Raw genomic sequence first — 11,632 nt, 5'->3', positions numbered from 1 at the left:
TTTGACCACTAGATGTCATCATTGAGTCATCAATCTCGGCACTTCGTGGTCGGCAATAAGGAACATTATAATAATGCTAGGTAGTAGATTTTTCCAATTCGATCACATTGTCATTGACGGAGAAAGACGTCTAATCCATTTCAATAGAGAGAAGTTGGCAGCATCAACTGCCGTCAATGGCACTGCAACATAAACCCTTATGGCTGTAAAACGGATGCGAGGCAAAAATCATATGGTTTAATCTGATGTTATACATTTTAAATACCATCAATTTGTCTAAATGCGTGTACTGTGCATTATAATAATGCAACAGTACAATGTAACATCATGTCCCTGTGCACAACAAAATGAAAATAATTATTCCTGGTATTGTAAAAATATACCGCTTAAAAACATACTTACAATGGTAAGAACATATTCTCATTAATATTATATTACAAGCATAACGGTTGCAGGGTCGCACAAGACCTAACTAAACATACTATGTCCCTTTATTCATGCAAATATTACATAGTGTTTCTTGTTTTAATTAGTCATGTGCGTTAAACATAGTACAGAGAACATTAAAATAATATAAGAAATAAATTAGATTTTCACAAGTATAAAAAAATAAATATAACACCACTGTTTTAAAACGTTTCTGTAAAGGTCTGTGCAATTCAAAATGACAGGTAGACTCAACGTTGCATGTTAACATTGCCAAATTCTTGGTGACTTTTTAGAGGCGCATTAAGACCAAATTTGCAGAAACTCTGCAGAATTTCAAGACGACGATGTAACACCAGTTTTAAGGTCACGTGCATGGCGACCTATCATTAATTTAATATGATTATAGCGACATGTGATCAATGACGGCGTAACACCGGCAAATTTGAGTTATTAGGTAAAAAAATTGGTTACTGTATTTTTTACAAATGGAGCTTCGGTTATTTTGCCTTTTATTTGAAGGGCGTTTAATGTCACTTTCCGGTCGTCTTTGTAAGGGAGCAGATTGGGCGAGGTTCGCCCATGCATGCAATCTGACAACATTCATCATTTATTTACATAATTAAAAACATCTCCATCCTCTAATATTAAATAATCCACACAGACCCTTAAATACTTAATATTGAAATAGCAATCAGTTGACCAAATAAATGTCAGTATAAATGATGAATATAATACAAAAATACCGTAAAATTATTCTCATAAATAGTCTCGTATTAAAAAATAATACCATCGGAGAATGTTGCAGGGTGCAGTCGTCTCATTTAAAAAAAATAAAAAATAAAAAAATAATTGTTGTTCGGTGGTTCCACGTTCATGTCGCTCATCTTTTCTTCTTTGTGCTCCAGAAGCGTCAAATAAAAAGACAATTCGGTATTATAAGACCCCCCGCCGGTTAAGAAAAAAGAGTGCAAAGGGGCGAACATTAGTCCGTCTGCGGCCACGCAAGCAGCCAAGCACACGCACAATGACCGTGTACTACCAGGCGCATTTGCATATTCGGATGTGCTAATTGCTTTGGTGTATTTAAATATGGCTGCACGTCGACGTCACTCGATGTGCACGCGCAACCTAACGGCAGCCTGAATTAATTAGACAGAGGGAGGGCTTCCATGATTTTTAATACTGATGAGAATATAAAGTCGAGACAGGAACCAATAAATAAAAAGCAACTCCAATAAAAATTGACTGTATTTAATATTCGTACTACAATGATAAACAGAGATTTATATATTGAATTTCCACAAATAAACCATACTGTCATTATTTATGCACTCAAATGTGTTGTTATTGATATCTGTAACACCTTTATATTTGAGTCATTATTTCCAGGATGTCTTTTAAAAGTGTGTTTCTATCATTTAAGAATGGTGGATGTGTTATGGTGGAAATGTGAGTGCGGTTGGTTGACTGCGCGTGCTTTGTGTCTTCATGCAATAGTTGGAGGGACATGAACACTTTTGGGGGGTAACAAAAGAACTTGGGGGCACTTGTTCGGATTTCTGAGCACGTCCTCACACAGAAGGATGGACTTTCCGTCCCCCCTTCCTCTCCCCTGATCATCATCATCATCATCACCATCATCATCACCATCCCACTCCATCATCAACCGAGTGACTGAAAACTCTGCACGCACTTTTTCTATTTGGTGGCAGTATGGTAAAGTTGTCTCCCCCCACACACATACCTCCTCCTCCTTTTCTCTCCATCCCTCCCCCCTTTCTCCCTCTCTTCCTTCCTAGCTCCGTTTATCATGATCCTGGGATATGGTCACACTGTTCTCAGAGCGGCTCCAGCATGCATCAAATGCAGGTTATTCCACAAAGTGCACGGCGTGTGTCCCCCCCATTCCTACTTTTCTTTCTTTTTCTTATTTTTGCTCGGGATATTTGAGGGGGAAATGTGACGGCAAGACAAAGACGGACGGCTCACTTCAAATGACGCACCTTTCTATGAAGTAAGTGACAACTTTTAAGTTTCATTTGTGAAAGAAAAGTTTACATTTGAATTATGTGTAATATATACAAGTGTTAGTTGAGTAAGGATTGGTTACTTAAAAAAAAGAAGAGAAAAAACAAGTTTGGGGTTGATTTTCTTTTTAACCCAGATTGGAGTGACGCGTTTTATTGCTGCAGTTATTTTAATTTATTTGTAGTGCACCTCATATATTTTTAAAAGAAAATAAACTATTCTTAACATATATATCTATATATATATACTTATACATAATACGATTTGATGTGTGTTTTTTTAATGTAGCCATTTAACTATACGATTGCTCGGGTAGATTTGGGTGGAGATCAAATACTTGAATTGTCATTTGATATTATGAAACAAAACCATAAAGTCCCACTTGTAATATTACATGCTTTAAGTAAAATGTTAGGTCATTTATGAATCTTACAAACAAACATGTCATCTACGTCTACAATTTCGTATGCATTAGCCTACATCTTGTCACAAAAATTTTGAAGCACGATTTGTATTTGAATTCTTAATAACGATGTAATGACGTGAGCCTGTGCGTGCGTGTGTGTGCGTGTGTGTGTGTGTGTGTGTGTGTGTGTGTGTGTGCGTGTGTGTGCGTGTGTGCGTGTGTGTGTGTGTGTGTGTGTGTGTGTGTGTGTGTGTGTGTGTGCGTGCGTGTGTGTGCGTGTGTGCGTGTGTTAGTGTGCGTTTGCGTGCGTGTATTTGTACGAGTGTATTTGTGTGTGTGCGTGTATGCGCGTGTGTGTATACGCCCGTGGGAGGCCCGTTCTGAAGCCTTAATGAGATGACTATAATTTAATCTAATAGGAAAGAGAAATTGTGATCTTATTCAACTTAAAACAAAACTGATTTTTTTAGTGCTTGCTATTTGTATTTTCAGAACGTGAAATATGTTGTTTTGATATTTGCGATTGTGATATATACGACGCTACATATTGGAGAAATGAATGTAAGTGTGCAAGAGAATAAACATTTAAATTGTGCTTCAAAACATTAGTATTTGATAAGTAAAAGCAATGTACACGTATCCTATTTGACTCATTTGGACACATGCCGGGTTAGCCCCGCCCACCAGCGACACTGCGAGTGGGACCCTTTGGCGAGTGGATGATGGCGTGATTGACAAACATCATCCTCAATTAAGGAAATTGCTTTACTCGTCTGTGTCGTGTCAATAATTCTGCAGAATGATTTAAACGTGTCGCAAATGGTCAAAAAAAGCTCGTCATGCTATGCGTGGTAATATTGCTCGTATTATTGCTCTCACGAGTCGTGAGGCGTTCAGAACGCTGGGGAAAAGAATAACATGGTTACGGTGCCGTTGGAGTCTTCGCTACGGATGCGCAAAAAAAAATGGAAGTCCAGATTTTGACGCAGAAGCGAAATCTCCTCAGTGTTTCTTTTCAACTCCCGTCTCGATGGTCTTTTTCCTCGCGCGCATTCTCCACTTAAACGCATTTTTTTCGCTGTCGGGTTGAGGCAGAGAAAGGGAAAATATTTTTTCCCTGACGAGAAAAACGACGTGAACGGTGCTTCTTACCGGCAAAGAGGATTTTTTTTTCCATCCAGCGCGGACGTGTGCGCGGATAAGGAGGGAAGAGGAGGAGAATGAGGAGGCAGGGAGGAGGGTAGCAGTGGTGGTGGGGGGATTTAATTTTGCTTTTCTTCATGACATCATCGTATTTACATACATCGTGGTCCGAGACCTTTGACCTCACCGGGGTTGGTCCATATTTTGTCCAGCCCCCCAAGCTTTGGGAATGGCCCCTTTCCATCCACACTCCTTGCGGACAAGGGGAAACACGCACGCCGCCTGCATAGTGGAAACCTCCGGCTGCGAAGCTTCGAGGCATCGGCTCTCCTTCATTGGGAGCACGGACAATCTGATCCTCGAAAGCAAGATCCAGACTTCTTAATCCGAAACATTTGCGTCCTAATTCCCTGCGCTGTTCCACGGGAAAGACGGACCCCCCTCCCTATCTCTCTCTAGCTCTCTCTCCTCACACCTTCCCTGCGTGGTGGTTCTTCTCCGGCCTCACAGGATATCTATGGCTGCTCCACAACGACTTAATAGAGGCGAACAAGTCTTTTGTGGAATTCAGGCTCATTTGCATTGCAGATGAGGGCCCTGTGCAAGGATGACTGCACTCTATAACTGGCCTGCTTCAACTCACTCATATTGCTTCATGTCAAGTCAATGTAACATTAACATTGGGATTATCATTTTTTTTCTTGCCCTCTTTCTCATGGAGGAATTTTTGCATCCTGTGTAGTGACCGCAAAGCTGGAATATAAGGCAGAATGTGATTTTTTTATGCTTAAATGTATTTTCAATTCTAAGAGTCGGAGAGTTGGAGACCAGAAGCGGAGGTGTGCATGTGGATTATTGCAGAAGATTAGGAAGTGTGTTGTTATCTTTGGTTATCTAGCTGTATGAGTGTTCTGCTCGTCATAAAGCTAGATAACCGAAAGTAAAAATCACTTCCACACTCATCAAGAACATGCACCATGTATTGTGTATATGTAGCAATTACCCCCGTAGGATTTAATTGTTAATTGGTAATTGTTAACTTGGTGATATATTCGGGATAATTGTAATAGCATCGGTATACACACTGCCTATACACTAAACTTTCCTTACACCATCAACATGCATGGTTGACATTTATGGTTGCTTATTGTATTATGTCCTGGAGCATTTAGGTCCATATTATATATTTCTGCATGTTAAACTCAAGAAACAGTACTGGCATCCCAAAGCAGGGGGGGTTCTAATAATTGGGATGTATTGGGGGGCTGACAAATAGTGGGGGTTCAGAGAGATGGGGGTCAGGGGGTGTGAGGAGGAGGGTGGTGGCAGAAGAGGGGGAGAGTGGCTGTGTTTGGGGGGGTCGGGCCGCCTTAATTGATTCCGTTAACCGCAGTGCAGGAGATGTGAACGGCTGGACCATCCCATTCCCACGCTCGGTGGGGGCAAGTGGCAATGCCACGATCGGGCCCAATATGATGGGAGGGGGGTGGGGTGGGGTAAATGTAGGGGACTTGTCATGAAAAGATGTCAAGTGCACCCTACTCATCTGCATCCCCAAAGAAAGGCCAACGTGGAGTAGACTAACGGTCTTTGAACGTCTCACGCCTCTGCCAGTTGTATGCATAATGGCATAGCCATTATCTTAGTTATAGACTTAGTGATTTTCAAAGGCTTGTGCTGCATATGGCCCCACTTCAACACTCTGCACTTAGGCATTTAGGTACACTATGTAATTTCACTGATGTCTTTATGTCCTTTGTGGGAATTTGAACTTGGCGTCTTTTTAGGGCCCATCTCATTTTAGGCATATTTTGTCAAATAAGTGTATCAGGTCAATTCTATATATATTTTTTCCAATGAACAACCATACTGATTTGATTTTTTTTATGTGGCAGAACAGGGAAAGTAAACACGTGGCAGCGTCATTTTTTGTTATTTCAGCAATCTTGTGGCTCATAAGGTGTGGACAACTTGACTCATAAGAAACCATTTAATGTAATGATGTAACTACCCAAGGTCATGACGATACGATACAGTATAGATTCTTCCTAAAACATAATGTTCCATGATTCAAAATGTGACACACTTCGATTTTACTTTGCTTTGATTAAAGGGCCTTCAATCGATTATATGTGCACATTTAGGACAGTTATACATAAAGCCCAAGCTGTAGTTTAAGGGCAGCATATTTTACTCTCACTTTATTTTGATCAATGGGCTGAATTGTCCTTCCCTGACATGTTTTCTTGCAATTTTGCAGGTTATTTGCCCAAAAGAACTTGCAGAGAGTTGGCCTGTGCTGTTAGGATTTAAAGTGTTACCATTTAATTTTGTGTTTCTTTGTTTGTGCCTGTTTGTTAGGGTTGTGTGTTTGTTGGTTTCAGTATGTCAGTGCACAGCATGTAAAGCACTCATATTTGGAGCATTATCCAAAGTCCTTTCTTGAACTTTATTTCCAGAACAGTTTTATTTTGATCAAGGTTACGGTTATGATTGTGAGTGGTCATTTTCCTTCTGTATGCCCTATGGCTGACTGGCGACCAGTCTCAGGTGTAGTCTGCCTTTTGACCAAAATCAGGTGGGATAGGCCCAGCAATCCTTACGAGGATGCGCAGTATGCAAGATGAATAAATGATTATTATTATTTTTAGTACATTGGCCAGCAATGACATCAATAGAGGTCCAATCCCTTTGAACTGGTAGTGTTGGTAGCAACTGTTCGGTCATTGCCAACCCCTTCCAGTCTAAAGGGGTTGGACATCTATGGCTGTCATTGGCACTAAAACGTGATCATGCGCTTTCAGTTCAAATGGCTCATTAGTTGCCATTTGATTTGAATTGTGACAAAACCACTGTGACCATGAAAGGTGTTTTCATATTCACCCAAAAGGAAATCAGCATATTTTATGTTTGAGGCTTTTACATGCATTGTGAACACAGGACATTGCAGCTTCTACAAAAAGTAGAACAACCTTGGTTGAGTTCTCTCATTGAGCATATGAATAGTCTCTACATGGGGGATGGCTTAGGATTTGTGAATTATTATGCATTATTAGCCACAGAAATATTTTGGGCATTTATTTCCATTTATCCATTTAGGGAAAAATGAAGAGAAAATAAATGTCCTTCGTAGTCATGTCAATGTCATCTTCTTTTTGATCCAGCCAGTTAGTCAAAATAACACCATTCATTGTAGTCATTGTTGGGCAGTAAGCTTGTATATGTATGAATGATCCATTTAATTAATTAATTTGGTGTACCATACAACATTTGGTGATTTTATATTTAGATTTGTTTAAATCATGAATAATTTTATGGTGAAACCAAGCAGTATAGAGTCAATATGATTTTTGGTGATAATACAGTATGATTCAGTTCATTTACATATTTCATGACAACACAAAACATTGATTCTTTGGACGATACGATCTTTGGCAATTTGAGTTTTATTAAAGTCAATGACCTTTGGCTTTATATGATGTAAGGTACACATTTAGCACACCCCCTACTTATGCGAATTGAAAACAAAGTAATTTTAATGTTTTGACATTTGAACAACAAAAGATCATTTGAATGAAAACTATTCTATTGACCAAAAAATAGGCATCTGTATAGATGTCGATATTGTTTAATGTTCGATTTGATTGGATCTTTGCTTAACCATTCAAAACATCGACCCAACTAGTCTCCAACTTTACCCCTCTAGTAAGTAGTCCTGTTGATTTTGTGTCGACAGTTAGCCGACCCATGCAGATAGCGAGTCTGCATCCCGTGGATGAAAGGGAACAATGGCAGCATCTCGTTCAGCAACGTCTGTCTGTCTGGGCTTAGGCTTGGTCTCTGTCGCTGGTTTTCTATCTGTTCACGCATCTGTGTTTATGCGTGTATGTGCGTCTCCTGGACATGAACTTGAACTTGAGACAGGCAGCCAGACACCATCTGTGCACCAGGGCTAATGAATTCAGTGCATTCATGGCTGCAGAGCGAGCCTAGGCCAGTACCACCCATTGATGAGCAGATGACCCCTATAGTCTGAGTTAGCTCTTCATCACTAATAGAATTCAACAATAGCAGCTGCTAGTAAGGGGACTTTGCCTCTCTGTTGGAGAAAAAAAAGGGGTAAGTGCGTGTCTAGCGGTAGAACTTAGTGCTGTACATGCGGGGATTTCAAGCACTGTTAAAAGCACTGGCCAGCTCTTTTACTGGCAGCGTCATGTTAAATTTACTGCCTTAATAATTGAAAGGGCTGCCTGTTTCCCCTGGAAAAAAGGCTAGTAAGTGAATGAGGCATAAAGCTTAAACAAGCCGGGCACAATGTGATTTCCTGAAGGCCCTCCTCGTCTTAGTCTGTCACAATCACAGTCGCGCATACGCATGCGTACACAGAATAAGGCTTTTCCCTCTGGTTGATGTCGTCAAGGCAACGGTAGGTGAGATCACCGTGCGCATGGCAGCATCAGCCCCTGCCAGGGCCCGGTTTCATTGGTTGTGAGTGTGCGTGTGTTGAATGACGTCGGCAACAAACCAAAATGATACCTGTGTTCGATTGTCTGAATGGAAACAAACTATTGCAGTGGTGTCAAAGTTACGGCCCGGGGGCCGGATGTGTCTGTCCTACAAGTACTGAAGTACATTGACTTTTTGATGACTTTTTTGTATATTGACATCTTCCCATTATTATATATATATATATATATATATATATATATATATATATATATATATATATATATATATAAATATATATATATATATATATATATATATATATATATATATAAATATATATATATATATATATATATATATATATATATATATATATATATATAATATACTATAACATACAAAATACATATTCAAATATAAATACAATATAGCACAATAAATATTTTCTGATTTCTGTAGTCCTCAAGCTCTAATTGAAACTACAGAAATATTAAAATAATCACTGAAGAAACAAATAGGAATTTTAAAATTAATAAGTAATATATACTTTTCAATTTTTTTATTTTAAAATTATAGAATAAATTCCCTTTTTGTTTTAATATTAAAAATGAAAAGAAAACATTTAAAATGAAAAATAAATCACCTGTTTTTGCTTTTAAAATTGCAAACAAATGTTTTTAAAGGAATTCTAAAAAGAACATTTAATAAAAAAAATTAACCCCTTTTTTCTTTTCAGTTAAGAGTAAATTAAACCAAAAAATGGAAAAAAAATAAAAGGAACATTTGCTTCAGCAGGCTCAGAAAGATGGTATGGACCACTTTTAGGCCTCTAAAATTAACTATCAAAATACTTGTCATTTACTCGACTAATTGGCAGACATACAGTAATGGCCCTCCGAGAGAGACCATAATTACAATGCGGCCTGCAGCCAAGATGACTTGACACCCTTGCGCTATTATGTTTGACTTTCATTTCAAATGAAGGCTTTGGCATTCTGAGGTCCATGTCCTGTGTAGAGTACATGTGTCAAAGTGGCGGCCCGGGGGCTAAGTCTGGCCCGCCTCATCATTTTGTGCTGCCCGGGAAAATAATGAGTCCTGACCTTCTGTTTTAGGATCAAATTAAAATGAGTATAGATGTATATTAAATTTCCTGATTTTCCCCCTTTTAAATCAATAGTTGTAATTTTTTAATCAATTTTCTCTGTGTTTTTAGTTCAAAAATCATTTTGTAAAATCTAAAAATATATTAAAAAAGCTAAAATAAACATTGTTTTAGATCTATAAATAACTGAATATTCAGGGCTGTTAATCCAGTTATTTTAATCCATTTATATATAAAAATCTAAATATATCTAAAATGGTCCGGCCCACGTGAAATCAAGTTGACGTTAAAGCGGCCCGCAAACCAACCCAAGTCTGACACCCCTGGTGTAGAGAGTCAAGTCATACAAACATTTCAGTATTTTAATCTCTGATCAGCTGTCTTTTGCACTACTGCTATCAGGACTACCCTATTTTTTGGTCTATAAGTGGTATGGAAAAAAAATATAAAAGTTACACTCAAATATTTGTCGCAGGCCCAGCCAAATAGTGAAAATAGTGTGGTTTATAGTCCGGAAAATACGGTACTCATACCATCGAGGTGTCTTTTTATTATTTTGCTTATACTGTGTTTTTGTTTTACTCATCCTTTTTCGTTTTGAGGGTTGAGATTAATGCAATATCATTCTTCTGTATGTTCAGTTCTTACTGCGACTCTGGCAAAAAGATGACTTTGACTTTTTGACCTCTCACAAAAACATAAATCTAGTGAGGAATGCTGCATCATTCAGCCCATTTTAATGACATCATGCATGGCTACTTGAGCGTCTTGTTGCAAGCAGCGGGCATGCTGTGCTCTGCCATGCTGTAGACAGCACGGTCCTCTCACAATTTTAACGTCATTGAGTCGTGGTTATAGGTGCTGCAAGATTTGCGACCATTAGGGCGATAGACATTTTTAATTACAATTTATTTTAGTATCATTGATGGCAAAATATGTTTAATTCCTTTGAACTGGGAGAGACTAACGGTGAATGATCGCTGCCAACTCTTGCCGTAAATAGTGAGTATTATGAAAAGCTCTATTCTTCGTTTTGTGAACAAACAAAAAGGTTTTCACTTAATACGTCTTTTATGAAGGGGCTGGGACACAGTTTTTTGTTGCCTCGATTTTTCGGTTTATTTTTGTATGTTTTTCTTCAATATTTTTGGGGTGCAGAAACACAAATGTTTTTCAACGATAACATTACATTTTTGAAAATCTGGGTCCCTGTTTTCTTTAAAATTTTGAAACATATTTTACTCAATGGGTCCTGGCGGACGAGTGGTTAGCTCGCCGGCCTCACAGTTCTGGGTATGAGGGTTCGATCCCAGGTTGGTCCTCAACGTGTGGAGTTTTCAGGTTCTTCCTGGGCTTGCGTGGCTTTTCTCTGGGTACTCTGGTTTACACCCACATCAGGGTGTCTCCTGACTGGTGCCCATAGTTATCTCGGATAGGCTCCAGCGCCCCCGCGACCCTATAGTTTTCTGAAAACTGTTATGTTAACAGATATATATATATATATATATATATATATATATATATATATATATATATATTCATAAATATAAGATATTCCTAAAACTGCGACTTAAACTCATGTGCAACAAACATGGATCATTTGATCATTAGGTGCATCATTATACTGCATTTGTCATGTCCTACATCTTTTCACATAGTAAATATTTCTGTATTTATCCATTTGTATATATTTAGTTTCATTGTTTTATTTATAGATTTGATGTAGGATGAATGTGTATCTTCAGCACCTTAGTGGACCAGTATAATACAGTTGCGTGCCAACAAAAAAGATTCATGGTTATTAGGTACATACAAAATTCTTACGCAAGACACATTGTATTATAATTCTTCGAAGAAATAAAAGATATAAGGGTGACTTAAAGTCCATATTTGATTACTTTATTGGACTGCTCTGGTTATTTGTGGCGCCATGACACCCAACCCCCTTGTAATTAACGTCCTCGGTGTGCATGAAGTAAAAACAGGTGAAATCTGGAAAAAAAATTCAATGTGATCGTGTAACACGGAGATCAGTTTTGGATTTTACACCCTGTTGGGTTCATTCTGAAATT

The 11,632-nt window shown here is 38.5% G+C and overlaps 1 long non-coding RNA gene across 1 annotated transcript in view; it reads left to right on the top strand.

The window, feature by feature from the left end:
* Positions 1–1,989: 1,989 nt before the first annotated feature.
* The window catches only part of LOC144074896 (uncharacterized), a 41,455-nt gene continuing 31,812 nt past the window's right edge, over positions 1,990–11,632 (top strand). The window contains exon 1 of the long non-coding RNA XR_013300408.1: positions 1,990–2,443. This is a non-coding gene — a long non-coding RNA (uncharacterized LOC144074896). The remainder of the gene's footprint in view (positions 2,444–11,632) is intronic.

The sequence above is a fragment of the Stigmatopora argus genome, chromosome 5 (assembly GCF_051989625.1).
Source record: "Stigmatopora argus isolate UIUO_Sarg chromosome 5, RoL_Sarg_1.0, whole genome shotgun sequence".
Lineage (NCBI taxonomy): Eukaryota > Metazoa > Chordata > Actinopteri > Syngnathiformes > Syngnathidae > Stigmatopora > Stigmatopora argus.
Note: the sequence above shows the minus strand (reverse complement) of the source record. Positions and strands in the feature narration are given on the sequence as shown.